The following is a 15191-nucleotide window of genomic DNA, read 5'->3' on the forward strand; positions in this document are numbered from 1 at the left end:
AAAACCCTTAACAACAACTTCCACAGTTTGGAGCATCTTATTGCCAATATGCTGAACTGCCCAAATTCCCAAAGGGAAAAATATATGAAATAAGCCCAATTATAAATGGTTCATCTTGATTTCAAGTAGGAGTAGCAGAAATGATCTGTACACAAAAGGGGAGAATGTGCTTCCTCAGCCTCATTGGAAGGCAAGAAGAGGATGCCACTCTGCCTGACTTGGGAAGAAGAAAGGAGCACATTGGGTCATTTTTGCCCTGATTCTAGCTACATGAATTGAAAAGCAGACCTCAGGCAGTGAACAAAATCCCTCTTTGTTCCCCAGTGAAACTTATCTCTGAAGAGCTGCACTACTTCCTGTGAGATACAGCCGTGCAGATGTGCCGTGGGAGACCCGCCTGGCTGGGCTGCCTTCGCTCAGAGTGCAAGAATGGGTACTTTGTCCTGATGGGCTGAAACGACACTCACTCTTCTGATCCCCACCAGGGTTCCCAAGTGGGCAAAAATTTCTACTTAAGAGAACAGCTATGGGCAATGGATGTGTAATTTTGTTTTGATTGTGAATTTGTTTAGCTATTTGTAGAGCTAAAGGAGAAAGCAAGGGAGCAGAGTGTAGCACAGTATTTTTCAAACTATAGTCCAGGAACCCTTCCAAGGGTTGGAGGTCCCAACAGCTGGAGGCAGAGGATGGGATGGTGGGAGCAGCAGGCACAGCTCTAGGCCCTTCTATCTGCCTCCTTCTCCCCCTGCCAACATCACCAACAGTATCGGAGCAGTTCTACTTCAAACAATTTGAAGTAATGGGCCAGATACCATTTTATTTTAACAAAGACTTTTATAGCTATAAAAGTGTTTCAAAACCAGAGCTGCTGTAGAAAGGTCCTATAAGGTAAGGATCCATCTTAAACTCTATTCTCAATTCTGCTAAAATATATCTCTATGGCTTTGAGTAGCTCATTTCAACTCTGATTTCAGTCTCTTCATCTACAGAAATAAGGAGGTTCTAATAACATGCAACTCCTAAGAGTGAGTACTCTATAGACTGACTCCACCTAAGTGTGGCGTTTATGTCTACTCACACTGATAAATATGTATTAACACATATTTCGGGTCAGGCATTGTCTTAATGCAAAAATGGAAAGCAGAACCCCTGCCATAAAGGCATTCAAAGTGTGAGCTAAAGATAGGAAATTACAGTTAACCCTTGAGCAACATGGGTTTGAATTGCACAGGTTTACTTATATGTAGGTTTTTTCAATAAATATACAATTAGCCCTCTATATCCTGGGTTTCACAGCCACAGATTCAACCAACCACAGATTGGAAATAGCGCTTTCCATTTGCAGTTGGGATTGTGTGGATCTGGAGGACCCACTCTATGCATTGTTCTAGGCTATTTTATATAGGGCACTTGAGCATCTGCAGATTTTGGTATCCCTATGGGGGTTCTAGAACCAATCCCCTGCAGATACCATGGGACTATAGTAAAGTTTGGGGGGGGAATCAAAAATCATACACTGATTTTTAACAGTGCAGGGGTTGATGTCTCTACCCCCAGTGATGTCCAAAAGTCAAGTGTAATTGAATCATTACAATAAAGATGAAATGTGCTATGTTCAGAAAAGGCACAGTAATTTCCAATTTTGAATTCTAAAAAAGCTTTCTGTGGAATTGCTGAACTGACTCAAATCAAAGCTGCCTCAGAGGCACCTTAAATAAACAAATATATATATATATGTATGTATATGCACAAAAACTTAAGAAGGAATAGAGATCATCATCAAACATATTCAAAGAACAGCTAGAGGAGGAGGAGGGATCCAAGGTGATGACAATTTATGGCTAAGATAGTACTCACGTCAGCCATTATATGGTTAACTCTTCAGAAGCTGTTAAGTAGAGGAAGGGCTCTATCAGGAAGGAGTGTAAGTACTTCCAAAATGTTTGCCTTTACTCTGCCATCCCTAAGCTTATTTAGGGTTCATGCACTGGTCCTTTGCACTGTACAAAACATAATTCTTGCATGTCAGGAGTTGAAAGGATGGCCCAGAGGTTCAAGGGAAATGATTTAATTAAAAGACCTCTTGAAACAGACACATGTAGGCTTCAGCCCAGCCCTACCACCAACTGGTTATGTGGTTTGGGGAAATTTGTTTAACATTTGTGATCCCATCTTTCCTCATTTGCAAAATGGAATATTAATACCTCATTTATGGAGTTATTGTGTTACCCTGGTCTGCAGTTTCCTCATCTATAAAATCCAAGGGTTATACTAGATGCTTTCTGTGGCCCTTTCAAGCTCTATGAGTCCCTAAAATTGGTCCTGAAGTTGGAGGAAGTTCTTCAGTGCAGACTGAACTTGCACCACAAGAAAGATAGTGAGAAAAGCATCAAATCTGCTATTCTTCGGGTCAAAAGAGGAATTGGTTCTAACAAAATAACCACAGTGTCCTCCCAGAGGAAGTCATAAGAGAAGGAACCCCTCCCTGTAAGATGCTTTAATTTTCAATTAACATAGGGTAGGAGCTCTTTATGACATTTCTATTTGTGGGCCCAGAATTAAATGGGTGCCAAAAGACTATACATAGTACACAGAAAGCCACTGCTGGTGCTATTAAATTTATGAGCTATTTAAGCAGTACTCTTACAAGGGACATTAATTTTTCTCCAGTGGGAAACATGACCTACACTAAATTGATGGATAGATCATCAAAAAGGGGGAAAGACCATGCAGTTGGAAAAAATAAAAGAAGAGCATCAATTTTTTCAAATTTATGTGCATGTTGTAACTATTGATGGCATTAGATGTGAATGAGTTTATGCTGGATTATTCTACTGTCAACTCAGTTAAACTGGGAACTTGGTTTTCCAGAATTCCCTTCTGTACATGAATCTGAGTTAGTTAGCCAAAAGAGGGCCTTGTGTGAGATTTGAGCAGCACAAGTGCATCAGTGGACATTACTCTCTGAAGGTCTTATTATGGTCAATGACAGACAGGCACAGAGGTCCTCAGTGGTTTCCAGCTTGTCTTCACTCTTCTCTTCTGCATGCCTCGCTCTTCTTCCATACCATTGGCTCTGCTGAACAATATCCCCAAGTTCACCACCAGATACTTGACAGCAGACCCACACAGGCAACAGTTACACAGAGGCAAGAACTTTCCATTGACTTCATTCACGAGAATCTGCTCCCTAGAGTTCCCACTTCAGCACCTGGATTGCTTGGTTTCTGAGGTACGAAGCTCCAACTAGCCAATCTGCACCAATGCTTCAAAAAGCCTGCTGAGTGACATACTTCTCTGATACTTCAACCCTTGTTTTGGACATTCACTACATCAGCTCCTTCCACAATTGTGTCAGGTCTAATTCCTTTAATCAGCCCCTTATTCGAGCACTCACAGGAACTCTGCTTCCCTGGCTAATCCCTGACAGATACAGAAAGTTTCCCATGGAAGTCAGAAGCTGCCATAACTTAAAACCTAAAACATGGGTCTCTGACACTGGGCAGCAAGGCAGAGGTCAGGAGGGCAATGAGGACATTGCAGAGGTTAAAAGAGCAGCAAGTAAATTGCTATTGGAGGCCAAGTAAGGGGCAATCCATACTAAGTAACTGGCAAAGCTGTCATTCGTGGTAATTTGGAAGGTAGAAAATGTACCTAGCAACTTGTGTGTCTGCCTAAAAGTGTTTCCAAGCATAATGTTGAAAGTATCTTATGTCTACACACAGTAAGTTACAGGAAGAAAGATATGAGCTAAGAAAAGAAATGGCCAATTTTCAAGCAGAATTATTTTTTTAATTACATATGCAAATCAGATTGCTATGAGCAAACACCTGTGCTATACACATGCAACTTACAATTTGCTAAGTTACAAAATAAAGTTATTTCATATTTCCTAGTCTCTACAGCCAGAAAATCTTCTCAAATTAAGAATCAGCCTCAGAGTAAAGATTAAACATGTGGCTATAAAAAGCTTTATTAATACCCCAGGAAAATTTAAGTTGATGACTAATAGATCTTCTCAGTAAGCACAAAGGAGTTAAAAATCTTATGGGTTTTGCCCATAAATTGAATTGCAGCATAGGTAAAGAGAAGTATTTCTACCTGTTAGAGTGGCTATTATCAATAAGACAGGTAATGACAAATGTGGAGAAAAGGGAACCCTCACTTGCTGCTGGTGGGAAGGTAGACTGGTTCAGCCACTATGGAGAACAGTCTGGTGGTTCCTCAAAAAATTAAGAGTAGAATGACCATATGGCCCAGCAATCCCTTTCCTGGGTATATACCCAACAAACTCAAAAACATTTATTCACAAAGATGTATGCACCCATATGTTCATTGCAACACTATTCATAATGGCCAAGACATAGAAACAACCAAAGTGTCCTCCAATAGATGACTGGAAAAGAAGATGTGGTACAGATATACAGTGGAATACTACTCAGCCATGAGAAAAGACGAAATACTGCCATTGGTGACAACATGACTAGACCTTGAGAATATTATGCTAAGTGAAATAAGTCAGTCAGAAAAAGCTAAGAACCACATGACTTCACTCATATGTGGGATATAGAACTGAAACTCATGGTCTCTTTAGGTACCACCTACTCAATAAATCAGCTCCATTTTTCATCCCTCCATCATTCCACTCAGTATTCAAATTCCCAGGCATAAGATTGGGATTGGATTAAAGTGAGTTGTCTTCTCACCTTCCAGCTGGGGGTGGTAGGGTGCCTTGTTGACATTCCCACCAGGACAATACACCATGGGAGAAGGAGGATGATTCTCTAAAGGTAGAAAGGGTAACGAGCAGCCAAAAAGTACTGATATTCTTTATTCAGGCCAATGATAGCCTCAGAAGCTAGGTGTGACTTTGCTTTGCTTATATTTCCAATATAACTCTGTGCAAAGTCACAGGCCCAGAATTTAAGAGAAAGGGCGGAGGGCCGGGGGGGGGGGGGGAGGAAGAGAGAAATACAGAGGGAAGGGAAGGGAAGGGGAGGGGAGGGGAGGGGAGGGGAGGGGAGGGGAGGGGAGGGGAGGGGAGGGGAGGGGAGGGGAGGGGAGGGAAGGGAAGGGAAGGGAAGGGAAGGGAAGGGAAGGGAAGGGAAGGGAAGGGAAGGGAAGGGAAGGGAAGGGAAGGGAAGGGAAGGGAAGGGAAGGGAAGGGAAGGGAAGGGAAGGGAAGGGAAGGGAGGTCACCAAAAGATCCAGAGGTTAGAAATGACAATTTTAAAATGATAATCATGTCTCAAGAACATTGTAAAGCAAAGACCAATAACTTGGTTTTGTTTTCATTAGACTCTATTATTTTTCAGCCATGGGCAAATGCTCATAAAATGAGATATTACTTGAATATATGAATGCAAATTCAAGAACTCCAGCAGAACAAGTAAATAATTTATAAATGTACGAAATGAACCAAGTCCTCCTTCAGCCACTATCAAGGTGTAAAGATACCAAAAGCCACATAATTACACAGGAATTTTCCAATTTTTAACTTGAGGCTTCAATAGCAATACTGAAAATTATGTACCAGTTATACTTGGAACTGGTGTAAGGTTTTAAAGTGGAATGTAATTACCATGAATTAACAACTTGTTGGCATCCTTAAGGAGAATTTAAATATTTCCTGTTGAAATGGACATGTTACAAGGGTCTGCATATGCATTAGTAACACATATCAAATGTGCATGTGCCTTGTATTTATAGTTCTGTGTTTGCATGAATATGGATTATAAACATTTGCAAAGATTACAGCTTTTTATTTCAGGTAAGTTTCATTTTTCCAAATGTGCTTAGCCTGCACAATTTAGCTAAGGTGTTTCACTAATAAGTCAAAATTAGTTTAAAATAAAGTGGGGAGAAGAACTTTATAAAAAACTACTACTCTGTTATTCTTTAAACCCAAGCTCTGAAAGTTTTAGGTACTAGGCTAGCAAATAAGCCCTATAGAGAAAGGCTTCACAGGGCCTGATGCAGCGGTTGGCACACAAGCTACTTAACAAATGAGTGATAAAGAGATGGATGAATAAATATCAAAATGGTTCACAGGAGCTCTAGGATAGAGTTAAGATTATTTTTCCAAGTAAGGGAACATCAAGAGATGTTTAGAAGATGTCAAAGGAGATCTAGAAAGAGATATATTGCCAAGCTGTGGTCTATTCCAGGCCTCCACAGCACAGTGATTTTGACTTAAGAGATTTATCATTACAAAGAACATTACACCTGATGTTTTAACGTTTAATATCTCGAAATGGCATAGAAGTGGAATAAGAATGGTAAAATAGAAATCCCTACTAATAGAGGAGCCTTCTCCAGTAGCTCAGACTCTCAACTTCACTCTAAAGATACCACAAATGGAAAGAAAAAAATAGAGATGAGTAAGGTTTTGAGTTCCTTCAGTTCTTCATTGCCTCCACAAAGTGGAATCTGTTCGCCCTCCCTAAAGAAAGCACAATCGGTAACAGCAAATATTTCCTAAAACCTGCTGCGGGTAGTCACTGCTTGAAATGGACATAAAGGTGGATACAGCATTGTTCCTGCTCTCACTGATGGGTATATACTTTAAAATTAGAGGAAATTACAGAAGAAGCAGTCACTGAAAGCTGGGGTGATAAAGGGAGGCCCTGCATACAAAGTAAGGCATTAGCTAGGTGATAAAGGTTGACATAGCATATGAAAGAAGGCAGAACAGGTAATTGTGCAATCAGTGAGAACCACAGACTTAAAGTAACGAGTGTGTATGAACACTGAGTAGACCAGTGTGAGTCTAGAAATAAGAGCAGGGAAGTAACTGAAAATCAAATTCTGCACTTTTCCTTTAATCTAATTGTGCCCAAATTTCTACAGTGGTACCTTCATTTTCGAATGTGATCCGTTCCGGAGATCATCCAAGTTCTGAAACGTTTGAAAACCGAGGGATCACAGCCGACAGCTGGGCCTCAGGACCTTGCCCTCAGCAGAAGCCGTGTGGCTGTTCCACTTCCGGGCGGGTTCAAAACCAAAGCGTTTACTTCCGGCTTTACGGCGGTCGTAACCGAAATGTGCGCCAACAGAGACGTTGGAAAACCGAGGTACGGCTGTATACTCAATAAAATAATCTGAGTCTTTAAAAAAAAAAGAGGCAGTATATGACCCCGTCCCTGGAGATTCTAATTTCATTGGTCTGGGTGAAGCACAAGCATGTGGTTTTTTAAATTCTTTTTCCTTTGTTAAGCTCTCCAGGTGATGTGAATGTACTGCCAGGGTTAAAACCACTGTTTAGGTTATCAGGATCCACCAGTATTATGCAACTGGCATCACTTAAAAGAAGGCTTTCAATGCCCCTGAATGTTTTCCACCCAAGTCCCAAAGCATTGGATATAATGCAGATAATATTCTGTTAACCTTAAACCAATGTCATTAAATTCGTCACTTAGTAGTCTTCTATTGCAAAGCTGAACAACAAAGCTTGTTGCCACATGGAAGGAGAGGGAAGGATACCACCTCAAACAGTGGTTCAGTCTGAAAAAAACTAGTGTCCAGATCCCATGGCCCAGATAGTCTAACTCAGTGGTCTGAGGTGAAGCTGAAGCATCTGCATTTTCTAAGTTCTCCTGGTAAGAAGAAATGTTTTCTTACATGTGGGTGATAAAAAAATCCAAACTATTTTTAAAACTGCTCAAAAATGTGCAACAGTTAATATTAACATACAAAAGTCAGTAATGTTTTTATATACTAACAATCTAAAGTTAAATTAAGAAAACAATCTCATTACAACAATATCAATAAGAATAAAATAGTTAGTAATAAACCTAACTAAGGAGGTAAAAAAGAAGACATAAATTAAAAGAGAATCCAAGTTTATAGATTGGAACTTAATATTGTTAAAATATCCATAATACCCAAAGCCAGCTATACATTCAATGCAAGTCCTATCAAAATCCCAATGGCATTTTTTGCAAAAACAGAAAAAACAATCCTAAAATTCATGTGGAACTGTAAAGGACCCCAAATAGCCAAATAAACTGAGAAATCAGAACAAAGATGGAGGCTTCACACTTCCTGATTTCAAAACATATTACAAAGCTACAGTAATCAAAGTAGTATGGAGCTGGCATAAGAACAGACATAGAGACCATTGGACCAGATCAGAGGGCCCAAAAATAAAGCCATGCATATGTGGTAAATTGATCTTTGACAAAGATGCCCAAACTACACAAGGAAGAAAGGATAGCATCTTCAACAAACGGTGCTGGAATAACTGAACATCCTCATACAAAAGAATAAAACTGAACCCTTATCAGGCACTATATAAGTAGAACTGTTTGTATTGAATTGGGTTGGAGGGGAGGGGTCAAGATTTTGGACAGCACACACTGTTACTGAGACCTCTCTCTCTTTCAGCCCAATCCCAGGAATCCCAGATCTAATCTGAACTCTCCTCATTTATAGATAAAGAACCTGAGGCCATGGAAGGAAAAGGGACTCATCCAAGAGTATGCAGTAAGTTAGTGGCATGGCCCTGGCTAGAATCCACGGGTCCTGCTTATCCTCTGCATTATCATTAAGCTTCTTGTGACTAGCCTGGGAAATACCCAGCTAACCATAACAGGCAACAGAGGTGAAGGTTCAAGCAGGGGACTGTGGAGGAAGGGGACATTTCAAAGACAAACACAGATTTCCAATTTCAACAGTTTTGTAATGCCTAATTGTTTCCATTGTAGAAATAATATTCATTCATTAAAGGAACTTTGAAATTGCAGAGAAGCAGAAAAAGGAGAAAACGTATAAGCTTGCCAATTCTATACACAGTCGTTATGACTTGACTATGTTTTCTTTTTGTCTTTTAATGAGTAGGTTGTTAAGTTTTCACTGAACTGTGCTCATTCCTTATGTTCAATTTTTTATCCTGCTTTATTCACAATATTATAACATAAGCATTTTCCATTTGTAACAACATTTTCTTTCATGGCTAAATAATACGCTTTGAAGTAGTTGTGCCATGCAGAACATTTTTTCTAATTTTTTTGCAATTTCAATAATACTAAAATGAACATATATCTATGTATTTAACATTTGATTCATGTTTATGGTAGTGTACCAAGGTGAAATGATAGCATCAAAACATTTCAAGATTTTTAAGTTTTTTGTACAGTTTCATATCATTTATAATATATAGTTTCTTATTTATGCTCAATTAAATAAACATCACTTTAGAATTCTGGAAACAGAAGTATAGATAAATAATAATAATAACATTCACCATTACTCCCTCAACCCAAAGGCAAATAACTACTAAATATCCTGGCATATTTCTTCCCCATCTTTTTGAAATACATACATATATACACGTTATTACCAAACTGAGACCATTGTGAATGGGTTTGGTTTTTGATAAAAGAGTTTGCGAGCATACTCTCATGTCAGTAAATAATACTTGCAGACCAAACAGATGTTAGTTATTAATCACAACATTTTATCCCAGTAACACAGCCAAACAACATTCCCACTTGTCCATTCCCAACACAGCCATACCCATAACTCCATACCCAAGTAACAGAGATTACCTGCAGGGCCACTCCTAAAATGACAACTCTCAAGGAGTAATCTCAGTTGTAGATCTCATGAGAAGCCTTTGAGAAACTGACTCAAAAATGTATACGGCAGTTACAATTGCATTTTCCTAATTTGACACATCTTCAAAGCTCAACTCAGAGGGATCCTCTAATGTGCCAGCCACCAGGAACAGCGCTGGGCCCTGAAACCAGAGGGTCTTCATCAGAAAATGTTTCCAAAATCACAGTGGTTAAGACAGAGACTTTGACATCAGACCATTCCAGGTTCAACTCATGGCTCTACCTCCCACTGGCTGTGTGGCTTGAATTAATTTATTTAACTTCTCCAAGGCTCAGTCTCCTCATCTGCAAAATTGGGTGATAACAGTTGCTACCCCATAGTTCTAAAATGATGATCAGACAAGACGATCATATGAAGTACTTAGCAACATGTCATAGCAGGCTCCCAATCAATTTTAGCGATAATTCATATATTATTTTGAGGAGTTCTGGCAACAGCTTGTCTCTGTTCCCTCACAGCTTTCTATCCTCACTCACAAATATGACTTTCTCTTTCCCCATTAATCTATTACAGAAAATACTTTTAAACTGATAATTCCCAAAGCAGTCATTCTGGCAATGAATAATGGCAGTTCACAATGTCATCCTATTTATTTTGCTACAAATGTTATTTATAGCTCAAATTCGTTGAAATTGTCATCAACAATTTTTAATAAATAAACTTATTTCAGCACTTACTATTCCCAGGACCTTTATACTACAGTATATCCTTCAATCTTCACAAGCCTATGAAGTATTATTATTACTACTTTTCAAGTAATCACACTGACATATAGACAAGTTTAAGAAATTTCCTCAAGGTCACACTTCTAGAAGTTGAAGAGTCATAATATGAATCCAAGACTGTTGGACTCCAAGCCTTAAGGCCCATCCACTAGACCAGAGATGAGCAAACCTTTTTTCTGTAAAAGGCCAGATAGTAAATATTTTAGGTTTTCTAGGCCATATGGTCTCCATCATAACTTTTCTACTCTGCCATTGTAGAGTGAAAGCAGCCATAAACAACATGTAAACAAAAGAGCAGGCCTATGTCCAATAACCTTATTACAGACTCTGAACTTTGAATTATATATTGCAAGACAGAAACAAGTCTCTTGGAATTGCCCCATCAAGACCCAGGGAGCCCGGCCAGGCGTGGCTCAGCAGTTGAGCCTCAATCGAGGATCCAGGTGATCGGGGTTCGATTCCTGGTCAGGGCACATGCCCGGGTTGTGGGCTTGATCAATGACTCTCTCATCATTGATGTTTCTCTCTCTCTCTCTCTCTCTCCTTTCCTCTCTCTGAAATCAATAAAGATATATTTTTTTTAAAAAAAGACCCAGGGAAAATATCCCATTGTAGAGAGTCTGGTTGCCCCCTGGATTCCCAAGTCATTTACATCGTGGTCTCTACCAGTGGAATGCAGAAATGAAAATGGCTCAACCATCAAGATGGCTTCTTCTCAATAGGTTATATATTTTAAATGTTACAGCAAATAAATGAATCCAACTAAAGACACAAAGAAAAAGATAAAGAATCATGGGTGAGATGGGGGAGTAAATATCTAAAAGCTGTCTTTTAGCTCCAAACAAATTTTCTCTTATTAGACATTATAGAAGCTTAGATTTATTTTCTAAAGCTCTCCTTCGAAGCAAAGTGTTTAATTAATCATCTCACACCATTAATGCTTCAGATTCAGGGGTTTCTTTTTTTTTTTTTTTCTTTTCATGACCAAGTGATCTATGGGAGAGCTTTTTTGAGATAAAAATATAGGGACTAAAAAAAAACCAAACAAACAATTTTTCACCCCACTGCTGCCATGTGCTTCCCCCTCTCCTCACCCAAATTCTCTTTTCCACTAGTGCAGTGCTTCAGGAGAGGCCAACACATGCTCTTACCAAGAGACTTTTTAAAGGTTCAAACAGAGATCTGACTGCATGGTTTAGAGTCACACTCCCAATCTCTTGTTCATTCCTTGAACTCTTGTATATGCCAAGAAAGTTGCCTGTCACCAGACAGCTGGAGAAGAAGCCAAGAAATGCCAACATTGTTCTCGTTACCTGGGCTTCCTTTTCCTGCCCCCTGTAGTTTCTCAATGAGAAGGGGTGCTCCTGGATGTACTGGGTCAATTCTGCTCAAATACAGCATGAAACCTTCTTCTGGCCATTTGGAAAATGAATAGAACTATGGATTGGGACTCATGAATTCCAGCCCCAAGTCTGCCACTAACTTGGCATTTGACTAACTTAAGCCATTTGACTTCTCTGAGTACAGTGGATCATGTGGCACACCATCCAGATGCCCTTCAGCTATTGGGAACATTGGAAACTGACAGTCTCAGCTGAAAACCCTCTGGATTTTGTCTTTGGCTAAAATATCCATCTAGCCCAGTCTTTCCTTTTTCCATGAGATGGCCTGTCACAGAGAAAGAACAAAGGCCTGGCCCCCTTGACCAATTTGGAACAGCTCTGCAGGGTCATCCCAGCCTCTAGGTTCCCTGTAGGATTAGCTCAGCCTTTGGGACTGCATGGATTTTTAACTTCTCCCTGTACCCAAACCTCTTTACTTCCCTGCAGTTGTTAATCCTGACAGCCACCCCAATAAAATATTTGCACACAAATCTCCACAAGGCTCACACAAGACTCAAAGTTTGCTTTCAGGGAACCTAGCTGGGGCACTGATCCTTAGCTTTACCATCTATCTAATAGGAAGCTACCCTAGATGCCTCCATCTCTGTCTGTAAACATGAGTAAAGCACAGGGATCCAACTGCCAGGTGTACAGTACAATTGGCCGAGGCAGCAGGGGCCGGGTCTCATATGCATCTGAATCAAACTTGCTGGGTGACTCCAAGTAATGCTCTCTGCTAAGCCTCATTTTCCTAACCTCCAAAATAAAAGTCTTTCTCATGTCCCTTCCCTCTCCTTATTTTAAAGGAACTTATATAATACCTGCTTTGAAAATTAAAAATGTTCATTTTTGGAAAAATAAGTCTCTCGTTCGCCATAAACCCAAAGCAACCATTAGGTGCCTAATTAGTCATGACTGTATGACACTCTCCGCATGCCTCGCCCTCAGAAACCTGTGCTCTGTGGCTGACTGACACATACAGGGATCCACAACTGAGGCAGCCTCCCTGAATTCAACATGCTGTTCATCCACAAAGGAGGAGTCTGCAGGAAGATGAGTCCACAATTTATAAGGTTCTCAGGTATTCACCGAATAACTAGAGAGGTATATAAACAAGCGTATTGAGCACCTGCTAAGTTCCTATCACTGACTTTTGTCCTTCTATGTATGTCAGTTTATTTAATTCTGACAATACTCCCTGAAAGTCAGCCATTGTCATCCCTATTTTACAGATGAAGCCTGCACAGAGCATGGGACAATCCAGAACCACACCTCAAGAATGTGGGAGAGCAAGGCTAGCACCGACCAGGTTCCATCCCACGGTCATAGAAGCACCTGTTCCTTTGTCTGTCTCCCCAACAAGAGTTGGGAGCTCCTTGAGGGTAGGTCCCATGTCTTCTTATTTGTACCACTGAGCACCTAGCACAGTGGCAAACAGCCGTCACTAAGTGCATGCTTATAACATTAATTCATTAAGACCTCCTGACTTCTCTTCTTGCTGTGTCTATTATACTATCATGCAATTAGCCTTGCTACTTCCTCTCCAAATTTTTCTAAAAATTATCAGTCTTGAGACAGACATAAGATCAATGCCAAATAACAAAGATGTAGCTTATTACAGTTTCCCAACTTACACACTGACACAAGTCATTTGGCCCCTTTGGGATTTAATAGCTGGCTCCCTAGCCTCAGCACTGTCTGCTTGCATGAGATTGGCTCGCTCGGGCCAGCCAAACAAGAGCTCCCATTGATTATTCCTAAAAAGTCATTACACTCCTGAAAGCCATCACATTTTAAGACGGTTTCAATATACCCATCTCATCATTTTTAACCGTGCCCACAAAGAGCGTCCTAAAGATACTTCATTATTCAATTACCCCGAATGAGGCCAATGTATATGCCACTGCCTCAGAGGTTATCATGCTCAATAAAACATACTTTATAAAGCCCATGAAAGCGGTAATTAAATTACAAGCAGCTTTCCGCACAACTGCAACAAAAAGATGTCTGAATGCTGTGGATGTGGATTTGTGTTTTGTGAGTGTGTGTGTGTGTGTGTGTGTGTGTGTATGTTTTAAGGCCCTGTTCCATAAGGATTATAGCTCCCCTGCTGTTTGGAAAAGATAATTTCACTTGTAACACTAATAACTTGAGCAGGGGAGAAGCTGGCCTGGTGAATGGCGTGCACTTCATTGCACATCTTGGCTCAGCTAGAAATCGGAAACAGATGGTCCTTGCGGCTGGTTTCCCACTCGAGCCCGCTCACTGCCAGCCTGTGGTCTTCAGTGGGCTGCTGCTGGCAGTCTGTGACTTGAACATAGTAGGACAGTGGCAGGAGAAATCAAATCTTTTCCAATGAGCAGCAAGTTATAATGAAATTTGACAGATCTGACATTCTATACCCAACATCTAGTTAGAATATATTAACCTTTTAGTTTTCTTAAGCGCCTTGCATAGAAGTTGTGAATATACTTATTAGATGGCTGTGTTGTGTGCAGTTTTTTTCTTTTTTTCTCTTTTAACAGGGGGCATAGGGTTTAGTCCAATCTTGGGTGGCAGCTGGTTAACAGAAAGTGCATAAAAAGTAAAAGTCAAAGAATTTCTAAATGGAAATGAGGCACGAGAACTGCCACTACGAAGAAAACAAATTCTTTGCAGGGCATCGTGGGTGAGTTTCTGCTAGAAAAAAAAAATCAATATTTTTCTCAGGAAAAAATATATATCTATACATACACATCCTAAATCAAAAATCTGGGCAATCTCTGGGCATATCATTAAAATGAATGGGGCTGTCTGGACCCCCTGGCATTTTCTTCAATTCTGCCCTTTTCAGCTTTTCAGCATTTGCTTCTGCCATACGGTGAGAAACCATGCCAGGTGACTTGGGACACTGGTTTTTTTAAGTCACCACACTCATGCCCAGTACTGATGTGTACCTGTGCAGAAGATTTTGCTACTTTCATCCAAAAGGGATAAATGTCCCACCAAAGACCTCAGCATTCTCTTGGGCTTTGGAAGAATTGAATGGTCTATCCTTTGGAGTAGATTATTCCTCTTATCCCAAAGCTTACCTGTGAGTACACACTCATTTTCAGGGTTAGACAGTGATGTCCTAAAGATCATTTTAGGATTTCTCACCTGACTAAGGGTAGAGGAAAGGCCTAGGTGTTAATAGTAGATAACCCCTCATAAATACAGGTTTGGTTTTTTTGTTCTAAGACTTAGACACCCATTGCCCTAAACTGGACTTCTTCAGTTTCAGCAACAGTGTTCACTTCTAACTTCATGATTTCCATGAGCTGGAGATTCAAGGTCATTACATATTCATTAAGCCCAGCATCTACCTCTGCAAAAGAAATTTTTAAAAATATGAGAGCTAGCTAACTGGGGTAGGAAAAGCATGGGCTTTTTTATCAAATTGACTTGGGGTTGAATTTTTGCTCTTTTTGCTTAGCATGTGTCATTAG

Source organism: Miniopterus schreibersii (assembly GCF_964146895.1).
Source record: "Miniopterus schreibersii genome assembly, chromosome: 8".
Classification (NCBI taxonomy): domain Eukaryota; kingdom Metazoa; phylum Chordata; class Mammalia; order Chiroptera; family Miniopteridae; genus Miniopterus; species Miniopterus schreibersii.